The sequence below is a fragment of the Hemitrygon akajei genome, chromosome 16 (genome assembly GCF_048418815.1).
Source record: "Hemitrygon akajei chromosome 16, sHemAka1.3, whole genome shotgun sequence".
NCBI classification, from domain to species: domain Eukaryota; kingdom Metazoa; phylum Chordata; class Chondrichthyes; order Myliobatiformes; family Dasyatidae; genus Hemitrygon; species Hemitrygon akajei.
Window position 1 is genome coordinate 18,633,369 of NC_133139.1, and position 22,201 is coordinate 18,655,569.

The window sequence follows — 22,201 nt, forward strand, 5'->3', positions numbered from 1 at the left end:
CATCTCTCTCCCTTCTCTACTGTACACTCAATGGCCACTTTATTAGGTACTTCCTGTACCTGAAGCGGTGGTCACTGAGTGCATGTTCCTGGTCATCTGCTGCTGTATCCCGCCCACTACAAGTTCTGGTTTATTGAGCATTTAGAGGTGCTCCTCTGTACACGTCTGTTGTAACACATGGAAATTTGAGTTACTGTTACCTTCCTGTCAGCTTGAATCTGTCTGGCCATTCTCCTCTGGCCTCCCTCATTAATAAGGCATTTTCACCCACAGAACTGCAATACGTTAATGCTTTTGTGTTTTTGCACCATTCTCTGTAAACTTTAGAACAGGGTTTCCCAAATTTTTTAATGCCATGGAATCCTATCATTAATTGAGGGGTCAATGGACCCCAGGTTGGAAACCCCTGCTGTAGATACCGTTGTACATGAAAGTCCAGGACATCAGCAGTTTCTGAGATACCAACCCACTAGCACAACAATAATTCCTTGGCCAAAGTCACTTAGATCACATTTCTTCCTCACTCTCATGTTTGATCTGAAGAACGGAACCTCTTGACCATATCTTCATTCTTTTATCAGACATCCCACTCTGCAAAAACTCATTTCAGGGAGGTAAGACCACCATTTCAGGGAGGTAGCACCCCCCCCCCCCCCCGCAACCCCATATCAACCCCCTCCCTTGGTCAACCTCCAAGTGTGTATGTAATACTTTGTTTAGTGATTAAACCAAGTTGGGTATATGCAGAAAATGTGACATTAAAATATGTACGTATATTATATTATCATGGAGTCTTTTTTTTAAATTCTTTTACAACTTTAAGCAAGCCTACAGGGAGTTTGGCCTCATCACGTAGAACATCGATAGAGTAGCTCCTTAGCAGCTAGCCAGCTAGTTTAAATAATATTAGCTATGCTAATGAATGAATGACACCTGTTAAACTCACTTCAACATTTTAACCCACCACGGGCAATAGAAAAGTCACTGTTGCAAACAGTGCAGCAAGCAACACTGTCATTGTTTTTGAGGTTGACTGTAAAGCCCGCCCACAGAGAAAACTGATAGGTCTACTTGGCATGAAGAGAGACCAATCAGGATGCCCCCTCTCCCCTCTCAAAAAAAATTATTTCCGGGATATTGTATATAACTTGCAGGCATCAGGGAGCTGCTATCACTATCCGGGAGAAGTGGGATGTCTGTTTTATGCATTGAGTTGCTGCCATATGATTGGATGATTAGATAATTACATTAATGAACAGATGTAAAGGTGTACTTAATAAAGTGACCACAGAGTGTATTTCTCTTCTTGCAATGGAGTCTTCCATTTGGCTCTCCTCAGGCCCTTCTCCTTCTACCATTCACATTGCCCTTTCTGCCTCCATTCCTTCTTCCCTTCCTCCCACTTTTCCTTCGCTTATTTCTCGACTGAATCCAATCCTCTGCTCTTTGCCCTGAAGGCTGGACTTTCGGTTGATGCTGTGTGTAAAGCCCTGGCTTTAATTGAATTGGATGTTGCACAATGCTATGGTGCATCCTTTGTCTGGACTGAAAATTTCTCCATGTTAAAAAATACCTGACAAGTTTATATTTCACCAATATATCAAGTGCTGACCCTCATGTAATAATTCTTCCAACCTGACATTCACTCAATAAAAGTTGGAGCAACTTTAAAAAAATACTGCAAGAAGTGTCATATATAAATAGGTGACCCATTTAATCAGATGAATGATCTGCTTATTTAAGGTAAGATCATTAAATTAATTCATATCTGTCTTATTAATTCAATGTGTCTCTTTAATTAAATGTATCTTTTTAATTGAAGATGTTTTTTAATTATGTATATTGTGTGCTGCAATATGGGTTTAAAGCTGAATCCCTGCCAAGTATGTGTACGTTGACAAGATAATGTATTTGCTTTGACAGACAGAGGGCCCCAATCACAAGTACAGTCCTGTTCAGTTTCATGAGCTGGTGATTCAGTAATGAATCAGACATTCCTCAGGCAACAGTACTGTACAGCATTTCTGTAGCTTTCCGTTAGCATTTCCTTGGCAATATGTCACTTGGTAAAATCTGCCATGATCAAACTTCTTGAATGTCTGACGAGTTAACAATGTTAACAGTGTTTGTTTTCTTTTAACTTCAGTCAACCCTTGTTTAAAAGCCTCAGATCAGATACATTTCTTCTTTTGATTGTTTTGCTTGGGATGTTCCAGCATTAAGTAGCCTCGCTGTAAGTAAAAGAAAATGAAGTACTATATACAGCACTCCCAATGAGATCAACTAAATGAGGTGTTAATCATATACCCTTGCTAGGGGACTGCCCTGAACTTCACCCTTTCAGCGCCTGTAGGTCAGGCAAAATACAGAATGATTCGTCTTCTTCTTACCTAACAAGTCAAATATGTTTTCTTTACGTGGAGTTGCTGCTTGGCCACTACATGTCTAATCGAGCTGAGTGTTTTCTTTGAGATTGTGAGATTTCATTCCAGAAAGTGAGCACTAAATCAAGGTTGATTTTTTTAAAAACAGATCTGGTGGAGGACTGCATTGGCAAAAGTGACAATGTTGAAATGTCTGTCTCTTGTTTATTGTGCTTTTGGGGCAAAATTAAGACAAATTAAAACAGAATTTTGTACTATTCTAAAGTCATGCATCTCAATTATTCGTGTACTTTTGGTTAGGAGTGTGTCAGAAAAACAACCATAATAGTCAGCTGTTGCCAGGTGGAGTCTGAAAGTTTCAGGTCAATGTTTGCTGAATGTATTGACTAGTGTTTGAAGGACATTAAATTGTAAATCAAGAGAGTCGGATGCTGTATTTTAGCCAAACCCACTGAGTGCTTGTCAAGTATGGAAGGCACAGTAGCATAACAGTTAGTACAACACTTTCCAGCACCAGTTGTAAGATCAGGGTTCAACTTCCACAGTCCTGGGGAGAACATGCAAACTCCTTACAGACAATAGTGGAGCACCCACGTTCCAAAACACTAAGGTTAATAAAACATGCCATGTCAGTACCAGCAGCATGGTGACACTTGTGGGCTGCCCCCAGCACATCTCGGACTGCATTGGTTGTTGACACAACCTATTCACTTCACTGTATGTTCTGATGTACCTGTGACAAATAAAGCTAATCATTAAATTGATCTTTATTTTCTGATGACACTTTCAGTCATACGCTATGGAGCTATGAACAAATAAAACCATTGGTTCACCTGGGCTGTAGCCTGCATTTGAAATACCTCATGCAAACAAAACAAATACTGTACATAACCCATCTAAGCATTCATTTTCTGCAGCATTGGTGTACTGTGGTTGCTGTTTGCAAAATACCCTGCAGTTGCTTGCCCAGGCTATTCTGTCAGGACCTCCCAAACTCACCGCCTCTACCACTAAGAAGAGCAGCGGCTGTAGTTGCAAGGAAATATCAGCAGCTGGAGTTCCACTCACCATCTCATCCTTCAGTTACGCTGGTCCTAATTCCTTGCACTTTCCCAATAGCACTGTGGGACTACTTTCTACAGAGGTCAAATGTCAAGGTTTTGTCGGCCGCACACTGTGCAGAACCTACTCCCTCCTTGGCGTTATGAGGGCTGCAAAGAAATGAGCCATCAGGACAATCACAGGGGCTGCTGAGCGAGCCTCCGGGGGCTACGGATGAAGAGGTGTGACCTGCGGACCAATGCTGCTGGGACCCGATCAGACCTGGCTGAGTCACCTCGACAGGGGTGTCTGATGTTGAAAGCCCAATGACCCCAAGTTACATCACTGTGTCCCAGTGCATCCTTAGATGTGTCTCAGCTGAGCAAAAGAAAAAAATGACTGTGAATCCCTGATCCTAAAATTGAATTTAAAAATATAATCTAAGAAAATGAAGAGAACAGCTTACCTCAGTGGAAAATATCTGGGAAATACCTTTCCACTCCATTTTGTATAGGAAGTCCTAAGTTTCCTAGAAGTGTCTTCTGCATACATTGAATTATTATCTGCCCCAACCACAAACAGGTCCAGCTCTCACATGAAGGAATTCAGTTTTGGAGACCAACTTCCACAATTCTTCTGAAGCTATCAGATCCACCCTCCAACAACTTAAACACAAACTTAGTTAGAACATGCTTGTTGATAGGAGCATTGCTTGCTTCCACTTTACAAACCTATCAATTAATTCCCATGTCTACACTTCCATCAAATATAATGTGCCAATGTATTTTTTACCTAGCTTGAATATCCAAGGTGCTTTAGAGTAAAAATTAACCAATTGGTCTTAATTACATCCTTTCTAATCTTCATGTGGTTTCTAGCAGATGATGGAGAAAAGGACTGTGATTAAGCATTTGAAGAGTTGAATTCCACCAGAATATACAGCAGAATACAGAATATCCATGTCTTACTGCACATTTCGGTATTAGAAGTAAAGCATCAACATGAAAATATCTGGCTTCAGTACCTTCAGAGTCAGCATCTATGAAGATAGCAATACGGTGTTTGGTAATTTCAGATGGCCCAAGAGGATGCCTGCAATATTGATCAGGCTGTATTCTGGCTGCAAGGTTTTCTGAGTAAGAATGCCCTCATCCTTCAGAATTCAGCTCTACCTAGGCTCCTCCACTGGCACAGTGGTATAGCAGTTTGTGTCACTGGGTGAGGCTCTGGGCACCAGGTTTTTACTTTTCCTCAGTAACTACATGGCTTCCTATGGATGTCACACACTCTCTCACATCTCAGAATCAGGTTTAATATCTCTGGCATATGTCATGAAGTTTGTTGTAATGCAGCAGCAGTGCGTTGCAATACATAATAATAAAAATACTGTAAATTACTATAAGTATATTTATATTTACAAAGTTAAGTAAGAAGTGCAAAAAAAGAGAAAAACATTTAGCGAGGTAGTGTTCACGAGTTCAATGTCAATTCATAAATTGGGTGGCAGAGGGGAAGAAGCTTTTTCCTGAATCACTGAATGTGTGCCTTCAGGCTTCTGTACCTCTTCCCTGATGGTAGCGATGAGAAGAGGGCATGCAGCTGGTGTCTGGCGATCATGGCCTCAATATTTCTGCAGCTGGTCTTTACAAGTATCCCAGTGCGAGGCACCCGCTCATGCCAGGTGAGTCCCAGGATGTGCTGGAGGCAGCTCATGTGGAAGCGCTCCAAGGTCTTGATGTGGCGGCTGTAGGTTACCCAAGCTTCACAGCTATAACAGAGGGTGGTGACACAGACCGCTTGGTATACGGCGACCTTCGTGGAGGGACGAAGGCTCCCGTTCTGAAAGACTCTACGCCGAAGTCTCCCAAAGGCAGCTGGTTATTCTCTGTTATTAGAAGAGCCATGACTCTACGTATGACCTGAGGCATTGAGCCATCAACCCTACATCCATGGATAATGATAGAGTCCAGCTTTGGTCAGATAGCAATAAAGAACACCATGTTCCCTCAAATGCCATCATCTTTCATTATACCTTTGGGACGTTAAAAGATGTTACAGTTGCCTATGTGGCTCTAATCTGTTGCACTCTCTGCATAATATCTTTTTTCCCGGATCTCCACCGGGCATGAGAAAAGAAATTTTTTAAAAATATAAATGTAAGTAGATGCCAGTCTAATCTGTCTGAGCACTGGTTTTCCCCAGGGTGGCTAAGCAAACTGCTTTCTCCCAGCCTGTTCCCCCAATGTGCCAGCAATCTTCACAGCCTCTTTAATCAATGAAGAAAAGACTACAGTAAATAAATATTCTGGAAAATTCTGGAAGATCTGGAAAAAGGATAGAACTCAGAAATTATTTTGGCTTCCACAAATAGGCCTGTCAAATAGTCAAGGGTACAGAGGAGAGGACAATTTTGTGAGAAAACATTTCTTACACTACCAAGGCATTGGACTGAGTTTGTCCTACTCTTCAGACCATTTCTTCTACAGAGGAGGTCCCTGCTGGCTACATCAGAGGGAAACTGACAACTCCTCTTGCATAGCCTTTGTGCAATGCTCTGTAGTGGGTAGTGTTTGAGCAAGGAATGTGGGCAGGGTCAAATACTGCAGGTGCTGCCATCCTTGGGTAAGACGGCTTAATTAATTGCTATCCCACCTGCTTAGTGGTGTTGACTAGTGGTGTTCTGCAGGGATCGGTGTCGGGACAGCTTTTTACGTTGTACGTCAGCGATCTGGATGATGGAATAGATGGCTTTGTGGCCGTGTGTTCAAACATTATGAAGACAGGTGGACGGACATGTAGTGTTGAGGAAGTAGAGAGACCACAAAAGGACTTGGACAGGTTGGGAGAACGAGCAAAGAAATGGCAGAGGGAATGCAGCATCACAAAGTGGTATGGTCATGTGCTTTGGCAGAAGGAAAAAAAAAGCATAAACTATTTTCTAAACGGAGAAAATTCAGAAACCTGAGATGCAAGGGGCGTTGCAAGTCCGCAGGCAGGATACCCTAAAGATTAATTTGCATATCGAGACAGTGGTAAGGAAGGCAAATGCAATGTTGGCATTCATTTCGAGAGGACTAGAATATAAAAGAAAGGACGTAATGCTGGAGCTTTATAAGGCACTGGTGAGGCCTTTTGGAGTACTGTAAGCAGCTTTGGAACCCTTATCTAAGAAAGGATGTGCAGACATTGGAGATGTTTCAAAGGAGGTCCACTGGAATGATCCAGGAATAAAAGAGTCATCATATGAGGAACAGTTGATCGCTCTGGGCCTGACCTAGTGGGAATTTGGAAGAATGAGGGGAATCTCATTGAAATCTATCGAATATTGAAAGTTCTAGATAGCGTGGATGTAAGATGCTTCCTGTAGTGGGGGAGTCTAGGACTAGAGGGCACAGCCTCAGAATAGAGGGACGTCAATGTAGAATGCAGATAAGGAGGAGTTTCTTTAGCCAGAGGGTAGTGAATCTGTGGAATTCTTTACCACAGGTGGTTGCGGAGGCCAAGCCATGGATCAGCCATGATGGATTGGTGCAGCAGACTCGATATGTTGACTGGCTTAATTCTGCTCATATTGTATGTCTTATGGTTTTTTTGCCGGGTTGCTTCGCTGTCCTGTGACAGTGAGCTGACCTTTAAAGTCCTGAAGGTGCCCTCCTGTGTTCCCACGTCCCCAGGGGTATGATTACCAACCTGTCTGCACCATCCCATACAGTCCCTCTGAAAGAAGCACAGAACGGATGCCTTGCTAACTTCTACACTGGATGCAGGTTCTAAGGACATTATGGCAGAGGGATACTCAGGCGTAGCTCTGACCACACCCCTAGCCTGTCTCACTGAGTATTTCCAGAATCTTTTGTTTTTATTTCAGATCACTAGGAGTAGGCTCAACTGGCTTAAGATAATGACCAAATATCTAAACATATAAAGATAAAGATGTTACAATTAGCAATACAAACCATGCCATGCAGTTTATGGAGGAAGAGCTGGTGATTGATCTCTGTTCCTGCTGAACAGTGGTTGAGATCAAGTAAACACAATTCCTGTTTGTTTATACATCGTTATTGATAGAAGCAGGTTGTTAAACTAATTGGCAGGCCTGTTCTTGGATGCCAAGATAATTTTTGGCCCTGTGCTTTCTGCAGATGTTCCAAATTATTCAAGAGGATTTCTGTTTACTACAAGATCTTGCTTTTCTGAGACTTTTTTGAAACAGTGAATGCTGATGATATAATTTGATAACAGTCTGGGAGGAAAATGAGCCTCGTAGTATAAAATTAATCTTCCTTAAAGTTCTTAGTTCACATTGCCTATTAAATTTGAGGAGAAAATACTATGAGGCATATATTAAACTTGTAAGATCTTCCATTTCAATCCATTGTTTTATATATATATATACAGTACTGAGAATTTCCAGTTGACAGTGCTGAGTGTTTACTCAAATGAATCGTTTGACCAATCCAACTCTTAGTTCATTTTTATCAAGAAGGACAGAACATTCCACCAGAAGTAAATAAATTACTTCTCATTTTCGGCTACTTTCCAGGCACATTTCAAAATATCTTGCTCTTGGGTGGAAAACTATTTCAACTTATCCCATATCAACAAGACTAGACAACAAGTGCTCTTATCCACAATGATATTTACAAGTTACCATTGCAGACTCATTGGAATCATGGACAAATTAATAGATGTACTCATCATCATCATTATGTGCAATGTCATTAGACGTAGGTGATCATGGTCTTGACCATGATTATTCTTAGAATTTTTTCTACAGAAGTGGTTTGCTGTTGCCTTCTTCTGCACAGTGTCTTTATGAGATGGTGACTCCAGACATTTTCAATACCCTTCAGAGATTGCCTGACTGGCGTCAGTGGTCGTATAACCAGGACTTGTGATATGCACCAGCTGCTCATATGACCATCCACCACCTGATCCCATGGCTTCACATAACTCTAATTGGGGGCTAAGCAGAAACTGCACCTTGCCCAAGGGTGACCTGCAGGTTAGCAGAAGGAAGGAGCGCCTGATACCTCCTTTGGTAGAGACTTATCTTTATCCCAGCACCCGGAATAGATGTACTAACCTGTAGATAAAAATCGTCTCATTCCTGTGTTAAAATTGATGTGACACAAATATATTGAATATCCCTGAGCACGTTTTACAAGTGCATTCTAATGTCAGAGTGACATTGACTAATATTGACACTAGACCTCTTAGCCAGGTTAATTCAAGCAAAGATCAAATAAAACTCAAACTGTGGTGTTTGTACAATTGGCCCTGAAGTCCATCCCCAAAACTATGTCCACAGGATGAGTGCAGCTCTATCAACACTCAAGAAACTTGACACCATCCAGTACGAGACAGCCCACTTGACTGGTACCCCTTCCACAAGCATCCAATCCCTCCACCATCGACAAATAGTTGCAACAATGTGTACTATCTACAAGATGTACTGCAACAACACGTCAGAGTTCCTAAAGCAGCACCTTCCAGACCCGCGACCACAACCATCTAGAAGGACGATAACAGTAGATGTCTGGGAACACCACCACTTGGAAATCCCCCTCCAAGTCACTCAACATCCTGACTTGGAAACATATCGCCATTCCTTCATCGTTGCTGGGTCAAAATCATGGGATTCCCTCCCTTACAGCACTGTGGGACTGCAGCGGTTCAAGAAGGCTGCTCATCACCACTTTCTCGAGGGCAACTGGTGATAAATGCTGGCTTAGCTGGCAATGCCGACATCCCACAAATGCATAAAAAAAGGAAGTGTTCCATCTCCTACAATGGTTAAAGCTCTCTCCTGACTGAGATATCCTGTTTAGTACCAACTATACTGAACAGTCTGTATTATAGTGCTGTCTGTCAACACTCATTAGGAGATTAATAAAATGGTTTCATGCTGAAGTAACTTTCTTTTCAAATGATGAAGCAAGTCATTTAGTTCAAGAGACAATTAGGAACATGAAATACTGGAAATGCCAACCTTGAAGTCATGTTCACATATAATTGAGATGTGTTTTAATGGACCTGTAGCTGGTGATATTAAGTAGCAAGAAGTGTGAAATGGGTGGAAGTGCATCTGTATCACAGCTGTGCAAAATAACCTTTCTGAATGTAATTAATGCAAAACATGCACCTTACCAAACTGAAGGGTGATGGTAGATATTAATAATAAAATTAGTAGGAAAAATACTGTTGTGGATTTGTTATATACTAAAAGTAACAACCAGCCAGCAACTCTTTCTACATTTGACTTTAGTTGCAAAATAACATTAGTTACTGATTTGCCATAATCGGTTTTACATTTGAGTCTGCAAAACTTTTATTGTTTTATAATCTAGATGAGGTTGATCGAAAGACCAAGGTAGGCTGTTACGTATGTTGAATCAGTAGCTCCTTAAGAGATGTATCACGTAACCAACTGCTCTCTACATTATCCACTCAGTGGCTGCTTTATTAGGTATACCTGTACACCTTCTCATTAACGTAAATATCTAATCAGCCAATCATGTGGCAGTAGCTCAATGTATAAAAGCATGCAGACATGGTCAAGAGGTTCAGTTGTTGTTCAGGACAAGCGTCAGAAAGCGACATTGGCCATGGAATAGTTGTAGGTGCCAGATGGGGTGGTTTGAGTGTTTCAGAAACTGATGACTTCCAGGGCTTTTCAAGCACAACAGTCTCTAGAGTTTACAGAGAATGTTGCAAAAGACAAAAAATAAAATAAAATAAATCCAGTGAGTAGCAGTTCTGTGGGTGAAAACATCTTGTTAATAAGAGGGATCAGAGGAGAATGGCCAGACTGGCTCAAGCTGACATGTTACAACAATGGTATGCAAAAGAGCCACAACACATTGAACCTTGAGCAACACACACAAAATGCTGGTGGAACACAGCAGGCCAGGCAGCATCTATAGGGAGAAGCGCTGTCGACGTTTCGGGCCGAGACCCTTCGTCAGGACTAACTGAAAGGAAAGATAGTAAGAGATTTGAAAGCAGGAGGGAGAGAGGAAAATGCGAAATGATAGGAGAAGACCGGAGGGGGGTGGGGTGACGCTGAGAGCCAGAAAGGTTATTGGCAAAAGGGATACAGAGCTGGAGAAGGGAAAGGATCATGGGGTGGGAGGCCTAGGGAGAAAGAAAGGGGGAGGGGAGCATCAGAAGGAGATGGAGAACAGGCAGAGTGATGGGCAGAGAGAGAAAGAAAAAAAAGGGAGGAGAAAAAAAACTAAATATATCAGGGATGGGGAAAAGAAGGGGAGGAGTGGCATTAACGAAAGTTAGAGAAGTCAATGTTCATGTGATCAGGTTGGAGGCTACCCAGCCGATATATAAGGTGTTGTTCCTCCAACCTGAGTGTGGCTTCTTCTTGACAGTAGAGGAGACCATAAATAGACATATCAGAATGGGAATGGGACGTGGAATTAAAATGTTAGGCCACAGGGACACCCTCACCTGGAAGGACTGACTGGGGCCCTGAATGGTGGGCTTTCCCTGGCAGACAGAGCGTAGGTGTTCTTATACTTCCTCCCTCACCACCATTCAGGGCCCCAGACAGTCCTTCCAGGTGAGGCGACACTTCACCTGTGAGTCGGCTGGTGTGGTATACTGCGTCCGGTGCTCCCGGTGTGGCCTTTTATATATTGGCGAGACCCGACGCAGACTGGGAGACCGTTTCGCTGAACACCTATGCTCTGTCCGCCAGAGAAAGCAGGATCTCCCAGTGGCCACACATTTTAATTCCACGTCCCATTCCCATTCTGATATGACTATCCATGGGCTCCTCTACTGTCAAGATGAAGCCATGCTCAGGTTGGAGGAACAACACCTTATATACTGGCTGGGTAGCCTCCAACCTGATGGCATGAACATTGACTTCTCTAACTTTCGTTAATGCCCCTCCTCCCCTCCTTACCCCATCCCTGATATCTTTAGTTTTTTTTTTCCCAACCCTTTTTTTTTCTTTCTCTCTCTGCCCATCACTCTGCCTGTTCTTCATCTCCTTCTGATGCTCCCCTCCCCCTTTCTTTCTCCCTAGGCCTCCCATCCCATGATCCTTTCCCTTTTCTGGCTCTGTATCCCTTTTGCCAATCACCTTTCTGACTCTCAGCTTCACCGCACCCCCTCTGGTCTTCTATCACTTCACATTTCCCCTCCCCCTCCTATTTTCGAATCTCTTACTATCTTTCCTTTCAGTTAGTCCTGACGAAGGATCTCGGCCCGAAATGTCGACAGCGCTTCTCCCTATTGATGCTGCCTGGCCTGAAGTGTTCCACCAGCATTTTGTGTGTGTTGCTTGAATTTCCAGCATCTGCAGATTTCCTCGTGTTTGACATTGAACCTTGAAGTGGATGGGCTACATATATATTGATAAATATGTTTTTGCGCAAGTTGTCTTTTGCTTATTGGTTGTTTATCCGTCTTCACGTGTAATTTTTCACAAATTCCTTTATTTCTTTTCTCTTGTAAATGCCTGCAAGAAAATTAATCTTCTGGAGACCTATACATACTGTGATGATAAATTCACTTTGGCTTTGACAACAGCATGCACTCAGACACTATGACTATGATGAATATTCACTCAGTATGCTCTGAGTGTACATATATTGTTACGTTTTGTGTGACGAACTTCCCCAAAATGGGCGCTTGTCTTGGAGAAGGCTCACAGAAATGTCTATACCACTTCTGTTTAGTGGTGCACTTATTAACTTAACTTACCAGCTATCGCCACTACCCTAGAGAAAGTTATTGTTATAGGCCCTAATGCTCTGCCACACTAATAGTGCAAAGTAATCAAAGTATGTGTATAACCCAATTACAATTCCAAGATGTATTGTGTATCTGCATATTTCAAAGCCAATGACTTGTTTTTGAAGTGCACTCTTCAGAAAATGTTACAAGCAATTTCCACACAGAGAACTTCAACAAGGAAGTTATTTGTTTATTCTTGGTGGTGTACATTTAAGGAATTAATGTTGGTCAGAATTTAAGGATAATTCCCCTGATCATCATCGAATAGTGGTTGCAGCTTTCATTTTGACCTGAGCATGCATTTGGAAGCTCAGTTTTAACGTCTTACCAAAAGACATTCCCTTGAACAATATAGCACTGCACTGAACTGTTAGCCTGGACTTTATGATCAAGTCCTGAAAAAGGACCTGCGCCTACAACACTGACTCAGAAGTGAGATGCAACTACAACGCCAAACTGATGCCAGGATCAAGCTCACAGTGGTAGCCCTGCACTCCAGAGTGCCAAATATTGGTGTATTTAGAACATAGAACAAGAACAGGCCTTTTGGCCCCCAACACTGTGTCAAACCAATTAAATTTGTAATCATATAGCAAACTAAACTAATCTCTTCTACCTACCTAATGTTCACATACTTCCATTTCCCTCACATCTCTTAAAAGTCCCTAATGTTTCGAAATCTACCATTACTATTTAAAGACGAGTGTTACTCTGCTGCAAGGTTTTCATTTTCCCAGCAATTAGTTACATGCCTCAGAGGATGTTAGAACACTCAGATTTTAATTTTCTACACCCTTTATCACTGAATCTATTTCCCCATTTAGAAAGAATGCTTGAAGCAGAAGATTAAACTATTAATAATAATAAACTGTGTTTATTTTTCTTTATACTCTTGATAGCAAACTCACAGGTTTGAAAAATTACATAATCACAAATGAGTATTTTTTTTACTGGGAAGAAGGATTAATAGTTTTGGTCTGGCTTATCTCACATGGCATTTTTACTGCTCGTAGACTAACTCCTGGTTCTATCATTCTTTTGACCAAGCTATAAAGCAGAACGATCCATCTTCATGTCATCAAACCCAACAAATCAGTGTTTATGGGCTTTTGAAATGAAAGCCAAGGTTGATAAGGTCTTGCTGCTCAAGTAGACCTATTTGTCTCTCAGTAAATCTGTCACTGAGCCGCAAAACAACCTTGATGCCTTACCTACCTGAAGGAAACTGATGGTGCAATGATCTATCACTAAAGGTAACCTTGTACAAAATCTGAGCCAGTTCCACTGACAAGGAAGAGGGATTGAAATCCGTCCAGTTTTGAAGAGACAGATGAAGATGTCCATACCAATGCTGGAGGAAGGAGAGGGTGAGATGGGTGGAAAATTAAGTGCAATCACACTTGCAGCCCTCACATTGTTTACATGCTTTTAGATGGTTACTGGAGGTGGTCTGTTTCCCCCTGCCCCCTTACCCTCCCGCTGGTGAACTGCCACATCCCTTCGATAACACTTGTTTATAATACCTGATGGAGAGTTAAAAATAAAATCAGCCACAGCCACTCTGAAGATTGCTTGTTGATTCGTGAATAAAGAGTTCAGTTGCTACAGTTGAATTGGATTCACAACCATCTATGTGTCGTTCTTTGGTTTATTATTAAAATGCATTGGGTTAGAAATGCAGTGGTGTGCCTGTAGCTCACAAGGTATACAGGGCCTACATTTAAGCCACTATCTCTACCACGCAGGAACACTTAGAGCAGTGTTTCTGAATGGAAACTGATGCATGAAGTGCTAAAGTTGACTTGGGATAGCATTCACTTCAAGTGGCACTCATAGATTAGAGTGGGAACATCACAGTTCCGCCGAGTGACGGGATAAAGTGTGAACTACAGTGGGCTCCCCAGGAGAGGAAAGCGCAGTCAGTAATCCCCACCACCCTCCAGAAAGAAAGGAAGCTACCTTCCCTGCTTCTTTGAAGACACCCAAATTATTGGTGAGGATTCAATGGTTTGTGCCAATTTTGAATAGGCCCATAAATGAAAGGAGGTCATCAGAATGAGAAATAGGAATGGAGCAATCGAGCCAGCCCCAGAACCCTGCTCCATCTCTCAGGAAGATCACAACTAATACAGTACTGTGCTAAACTCTTGGGCACATATATGTACAGTAGCTAGGATGCCTAAGGGGTTTGCACAGTACTGTAGTAATTTTACATATTGCACTGTACTGCTGTTGCTGAAAAAAACAAATTTCATGACGTTTGTGAGTGCTGATAAACCTATTCTGATATGGTCTCTATCATGGACTGAGAGTGGAAAGGGTGCAGGGAGAGGAAAGTCATGGTTTGGGAAAATAGGGAAGGAAAGGAAAGGGAGTAAGAAGAACCAAAGAGACATTCTGTAATGTTCAATTGTCTGGAATCAAATGGCCTTGCCTGGCGTCTCGGGGCTGGGAGTGTCTACACCCACACCACCCCCCCCACCCCCCCCCCGCCCTGGCACACCTTCTCTGCCATCTGTCCTACACCCCTCCTGTGGTGCTCCATCCTCATGATTCCCAACATTCTTTGCTCCCACCAGATCTACAAACTCGTTCTCTGCTCTATGTTGACAAATACAGTACTGTGCAAAGGTCTTAGGCACCCTAGCTATATATATGCACGCTCATGACTTTTGCACAATGCTGTATGACCTTCACCTTACTATTTTCCTGCCTGTAGACCTTACTTTATGGGCATGCTATGTTGGCGCTGAATGAAACTAATTCTCTATTAAATATTTTATTTAAAATTTTAAGGTCATTAAATCGATAGGGTAAGAAAGTGGATACATTTATCCAGTTTACCGAGACATCATGTATCCTGCCAACATCATCTGAGAGAGTTTCACTCAATGTGGGAGTTTTATTTAGCTGTTAAATTACACAAGATCTGTTTTGCTTCCAATGTTTTCTGTTCCAGTCTTGGACCGGTAACATTGTTGTGGTAAAGCTCTGCCAATATCTTCCCATAGCTCGTCCATGTGGCCATTTTCCATATGATCCTACACACTTGGCAAGCTATTTAATTAAGAAAGACAACAAAGTCAAGACTGACCCTATGAGGTCAATGCTCATGACATTCCACTTGTTATTGCAACTAAAATAAACTAACTCAGCACAAATGTCATTAAAGCTGAAACCTTCTACTTTAACAAAATACCACTTGATGGTTTCCTCACCTTTGTATCATTTCTGTACTGCTTAACTTTGATATCAGTCACCCAGTTATAAAAATCTTAATTCAGAACAGTCTACAGACTGAACTCTACTAGTTCTTTCTCATAATTAAATCTATGTTGATCAAATCTGTGGGATTCTTACTGGCTCTTCAATACATTCTCACACTATGCTGAGCAAATCAGGAGATGGTTAACATTCAAGAGAAACGAGTTCAATCTGAGAATGTGCCATCCCTTGAATAAGATGGAAATATTGTCATCTTCAAGCACAAACATATGGCTTTCATTAAAACCACCTTTTCCTCATTGTCTTAAAAATAAAATTACATGAATGTAGATGGTACTCTTGTTTCCCTGAGGATTTATTTGATTGATTGCTCAAAGGAAATTAAAAGATGAACTTGGATAGCTCAAACTTTCTCAGACTTACATTGGAAGGGAAGACTTAGAAAAATAAAAGCATAAAAAAATGAAAACAAAAGCATAAAGCTCTCTTGCCCATAATTCCAAACGTCATTGGACACTAACAGTTAATACTAAAAAAAAAATCAGGGAATTTGGAGTGTAATGCTAAGACCAGCTACCATGGAAGCTAAATGGTAGAGTTCTTCAACATTTGAGCATGAACGTGGTGATGGAGAAAATCAAGTCGCTTTTCTAGGCAGTAACACCAGCATTTATTTTAATCAAATTAGTAATCCAGGGGTCTATACTAATGACCCAAAGACATGTACATAATTCCAAAAAAGCAACAGGGAAACTGAATTCTGTAATTTAAAATAAATATTAATAATGAAGTAGTTTAGTAATTATGGCCATACTGGGTTGTTAAGCTGACCTGTAGTGGCTAGTCTAACAAACCGATACCACTGCTGGTGACCTAGCATGGGTTGTTATCCCTGTACGATGCCCCCTCCAATCAATCCAGTAATAATGTTTCAAAAGTTGAAGAAATGTATTTGATCCTTTTTCAGCAACTAGCAAAATATACAATCTTGAAGCGATGTAATTAAGCAAGATTAAGCATAATGAAATAGTAACAGGCCCTTCTGGCCCTATGTGCCCACACACTCCAATTATACCCAGGCAACCAATTAACCTACTAACCGATGTGTCTTTAGATTGCAGGAGGAAACCAAAGCACCTGGAATATGAACATTTAGAAAACTCCCTAGAAACTGGTTAGAAATCATCATTTTGTGAGATACAGTATAATTTCATGCAATTTTAATGTTGAATTAAACTATTGATAGCCCTGGGGAAAAAAAGGCAAAGTTGGCCAAAATGAAATCTGAACAGGGTTTAAACATTTTACACCCAGGAAGGGTGTAAAGGATAGAGTCAGAATAACAATTCTTCTGGAACTTTACTGCACAACAGTCTGAGAATGAGTCAGCCCTTCAAAACCACACTTCCATGGCAGATAAACAGCAGCCAGACAGGAGAGAGAGTACAGAGAGAGACAAAACTCCCAGATTTATTTAAAGTGATTTAAATACCTTGGTCAATGAGGGATACTCAGTGACAACTTTATAAGGTGTTGTTGTATACCTGCTTATTATTGCAAATATCTAATCAGCCAGTACATACAACTCAATACATACAAACATGCAGACGTGATCAAAAGGTTCAGATGCTGTTCAGAGCAAACATCCGAATGGGGAATCAATATGATCTAAGTGACATTGGCCATGGAATAATTGTTGGTGCCAGATGGGTGGTCTGAGTATCTCAAACTGCTGATCTCCCGGGATTTCACACACAACAGACAATGGTGCGAGAAAAAATAACATCTAGCGAGCAGCAGCTCTGTGGGTGAAAACGCCTTGTTAATGAGAGAGGTCAGAGGAGAAATGCCAGAGTGGTTCAAGCTGACAGGAAGGCAACAGTAACTCAAATAACCACACGTTACAACAGTGGTGTGCCGAAGAGCACCTCTGAATGCACAACATGTTGAACCTCGAAGTGGATGGACTACAGCAGCAAAAGATCATGAACCTACACACAGTGGCCACTTTATTAGATACAGAAGATAACTAATTAAGTTATCTTTGAGTGTATATTCCAAGGGGAAAAAAGCCTATGGATCCAAAAAAAAACTGGGCAACCAGCAGGACAAAAATCTCTGTGAAATATAGGAATGCAAAAATAAATGCCATGTCCTCTCAAGATTGCTCAGGGTTGGTTACACACCAGAGAAGAAGAAATGACCTCTTGTTCTACCTCTCCTTCACTCAGTATTGTTCTATCCCAACACCACCCCACCAACACACACAACTCACAGTAATTCCTACAACTCCTTACTCTATCCACACTCCCTCCACCCACCCTCTTCTATTCAGCTCTCACCCTCACTCAACTTGCTTCACCCTACTTGCTTCAACAACTCACCAACCCCCTCACAGAAGTCAAACCTTCAATTACAGGAAACTGAGCAGTTTAATGGTCTGTGATGCCTCTCCTTCTGAATTTGCTAATGCTATGCTTTTCAATTCTACTTTGATTGCTATGAGCCAATGAGAAATGCTTTTCAAATAAAAAGGATTTTCTTGTTAGAGTCATGCTTATCACTGTGTAATAGTTTAACGGATGCTAAGGTTCTTGTGTAATTCCGGCAGTGACTAAGATTGACCTTCAAGATGCTGTTGACTACCAACTTGGGAATTTTCTCTCCTGTTTACTTTAATTTTTGCAATATTTATAGAGGAAAGCTTAAAGGCAAAGACTCCTGTGAGGGCCCTGTGGCAGGATGAATCTATGCTCCGTTTTGTTGTTAATGAGGAGACCCCTGCATGTGCAGGATTGAAAACAGGAAGGCGTATGAGAGCTTTAGCTAGAAGTGAGTACTTGTGCAGGAAAACGAAGACCATAAGGCTAAAAGAGATAGGAGAGAATTAGACCATTCAGCCCATCGAGAGTGCTCCGTCATATGATCATGGCTGATCTCTTTCCCTCTCAACCCCATTCTACTGCCTTCTCCCCGTAATTGTTCAGACCATGACTTAAGAACTAATCACACTCTGCCTTAAGTACACGCAATGTTCTGTCCTCCACAGCCACCTGTGGCAACAAATTCAACAGATACACCATCCTCTAGCTAAAGAATTTCCTCCTCATCTTCGTTCTAAATGGGCTTCCCCCTATTTTGAGGTTATGTCCTCTAATCCTGGACTCTCCCAAAATAGGAAACATCCTCTCCACATTCATTCTATCGTGACCTTTCCACATTCAATTAGTTTTAGTGAGATCCTTATTATTCTTCTTCTAAATTCTAGCAAGTACAGGCCCAGAGTCATCAAATGCTCTTCATATGATAAGCCTTGCATTCCCAGAATCATTTTTGTGAATCTCCTTTGAACCCTCTCCAGTGTCAACACATCCTTTCTTAGATCAGGGGCATAAAACTGCTCACAATACTCCAAGTGAGCCCTCACCAGTGCCTTATAAGGCCTCAGCATTACATCCTGTTTTTTTATATTCTAGTCTTCCTAAAATGAATGCTAACATTGAATTTGCCTTCCTCATCAGCGACTCAACCTGCAACTTTAGAGGGTCCTGCATGATGACTCCCAAATCCCTTTGCACTTCAGATATTTTTCATTTTCTTCCCACTTAGAAAATAGTTTACACTTTTATTCCGTCTACCAAAGTGCATGGCCACATACTTCACAAAACTGTATTCCATCTGCCACTTCTTTCCCACTCTCCTAATCTGCCTAGTTCCTTCTGCAGACTCTCTGTTTCCTCGACATTACCTGCCCTTCCATCTATCTTCATATTGTCTGCAAACCTGGTCACTAAACCATCAGATCCATCATCATTAATGTACAACATAAAAAGAAGTGGTTGCAGAAGAAGCGGGGCGGGGGGAGCCCTTGTTTGACTCAGTCTATTTAGGAAGTGGAGGTGCTGCTGTGCCTTCTTGTTCAGGGAGGTGATATTAAGGTACCAGGTGAGGTCATCTGTGATGTGAACTCCCAGGAACTTAGTGCACAACTCTCTCTATGGAGAAGCCATGCATTCATTTGCACCTTCCTGAAGTCTAAACTGATTTTCTTGGTCTTCTCCACGTTCAGACTTAGGTTGTTCGTCTCACACCAGTCTACCGGCTCCACTTCCTCTCTGTACTCCGACGTACTCCAATGTGCTCACTGCTGTTGAGGAAGCCAACCACTGTTGTGTCATCTACAAACTTGATGACATGGTTTGAGCTGAATTGTGCAACACTGAAGTGTGACCAGCAGCGGGCTGAGCACACAGCCCAGGGGAGCTCTAGTGCTCAGCTAATGGGGCTAGAGACGATGCTGCCGACATGGACTGACTAAGGCCTTGCTGTTAAGTCCAGGATCTAGTTGCAGAGAGAGATGTTGACACCCAGCAAGGACAGTTTCCTGGCATATGAGACCCCATTTTCCAGGTGGGACAGGACAGAGTAGAGGGTAAAGACTATTTCATCATCAGTGGATCGATTCGAGCGCTAAGTGAACTGGAAAGGTGTCCAATGTCTTCCACAGTGAAGAGTGATGCAAAATACTAATTCAGTTCATCTGCCAAAACATGACAATAACATAGATCATATCTATTTGCTGAGAATACATGGTGCCGTAGTTCCATGTAAAACTTCATCAATTAAAATTGTCATTTGATACAATGGCTTTAAATAAACCTCACTTGAACTTCCATCTTTATCATTGAACAAGCATGGTGTTCCTTAGTTCAAAGTACAAAGTAAAATTATTACCAGAGTATGCATATTTGACCATATTCTGCCCTGAGATTCATTTTCTTTCAGATGTTCACAGGATTAACAAAGAAATACAATAGAATCAATGAAAAGCTACACACAAAGACTGACAAACAACCAATGTGCAAAACTATCTCCCTATACAAGGCATGCCATTCTGATAAAAAAAATTATGATATACATTTTGTCTGTGCAGTTTAAGCCGACACAGTGGCAATCCAACAAGGAAAGTCTGTTTAGTGAGAAGGTTAGAGCTCTTGATCAGTTACCAATGATTAGAAAGCACAGATCTATTGTAAATACCAATTAAGTACCTGGATCAAGGATTCATTCAGTCATGTGTTATAATCAATACTGATGGATCGATACAGAAGGGACTATTATTTGTCATCTTGTCTCCCGGTCTGATTACTGGTGTACTATTTTAGTCGTATAATTGGAGTGTGGAGAGGGTGACTTGATTTCACATGAGATGATGTCCAAACAGCCTCCTTCAGTGGAGTGTTTCTCTATCTGGGTATCCCAAACAGCCCTGGCAATATGCCCACCTTTTTCTGTTGGGCTGGGAGACAAACATGTGCACGTTGAACAGGAAGTTGATTTTACTGTCATGTGTACACATACAGTAAGGTTTTGAACAATGAAATACCCAGCTTGCAGCAAAAAAAATCTATAAGCTTAAAAACATGAACTACCAGGTTATAGGACAGTTTCTATTCCACTGTTATCAGACTCTTGTGTGATAAGATGAATTCTTGGCCTCACAATCTTCATCCTTATGATTTTGCACTTTATTGCTTACCCGTACTGCACTTTTTTAGTAGCTTTTACACTTTATTCTGCAATGTTATTGTTTTACCTTACGCCAGCTCATGCACTGTGTAATAACTTGATTTGAATAAACCATATGCAAAATAAGCTTTTCACTGTATCTTGGTAAATTTGACAATAATAGACCAATACCAATACCAATCATAAACAAAGGTACAAAACACAGAATATAAATTATATATACAGGGTAAGTTATGCATAGAATTATACCATAACATGAAAAATATCTGTGAAGAAAACAAGACCTTGGTACAAAAAAAACAAAAACAGAATTGAAGAAATGTTCATGGTGGAGAAAGAGATGGACCATGGCGCTCTCTTGCTGATGTAGGTCTAGGTTTATATAGGTTCAAGAACCTAATGGTTGTAGGAAAGTCTCTCTTGGTCCGTCAACACAACCTTGATAGTGGGGAAGGCACAACGGTAACTATATTACCTGAGGGGCTTAAACAGAGCTTATCTACCCCAAAAATTGCTGACCAACTTTTATTCAATGTGTGATAGAGAGCATACTGACATACAGAATGACAGTACTCTATCCGCAGCAAGGTAGGTCACAAAGCATTCCAATGGGTGATTAGGTCAGCTCACCGTATCACTGGAACTCAACAACCAGGTCTGGAGACAATCTACAACTCTCAATGCCTACGGCACGTTTGCATCATCATTGAATACCTATCCAGTCCTGAACACTGCTCAGTCCCCTATAAGAGATACAGAAACACCTCCGCCAAGACAGTAAGATCAAACAGCAGCTTCTTCCCAAGGAATCTCATTGTCTTGAGTGATGACAATGATGTTTTGGTCTATCCTGTTCTATCTGTTCCTTAACCAGGTGCTTTGGGACTTCAGGCATTTGTACTTGCAGCCCAATGGTAGCTGCAAGAAGAGAGAATGTTGCAGATGGTGGGATCCTTGATCAAGTTCAAGTTTAATTGTCATTCAACCACAGACATGTATACAGCTAAATGAAACAGCGTTGGACTTTATGCCACCTTCCTGAGACATTGTTTCCTGTGGATGATATAATTGGTGGGGAGATAATGACCACTTCTTGCTGCAGTTTCTTACATTACTATGCATGTGAGTTCGAGTACCAGACCATGACTTAGACAGTCGGCATTCTTTGATTCTCCTAGAATTTGAATTGGTTTATTATTGTCACACGTGCCAAGACAGAGTGAAAAGCTTGCCTTGCATACAGATCAATTTATTACCCAGTA

At 41.5% G+C, this 22,201-nt stretch overlaps 1 protein-coding gene across 1 annotated transcript in view; it reads left to right on the plus strand.

Annotated features, from left to right (window-relative positions):
* The first annotated feature begins 1,219 nt into the window (after positions 1–1,219).
* The window catches only part of adamtsl5 (ADAMTS like 5), a 168,824-nt gene continuing 147,842 nt past the window's right edge, over positions 1,220–22,201 (plus strand). Inside the window, exon 1 of the mRNA XM_073068317.1 lies at positions 1,220–1,743. The gene's annotated coding sequence lies outside the window, so the exon portion shown is untranslated. The remainder of the gene's footprint in view (positions 1,744–22,201) is intronic.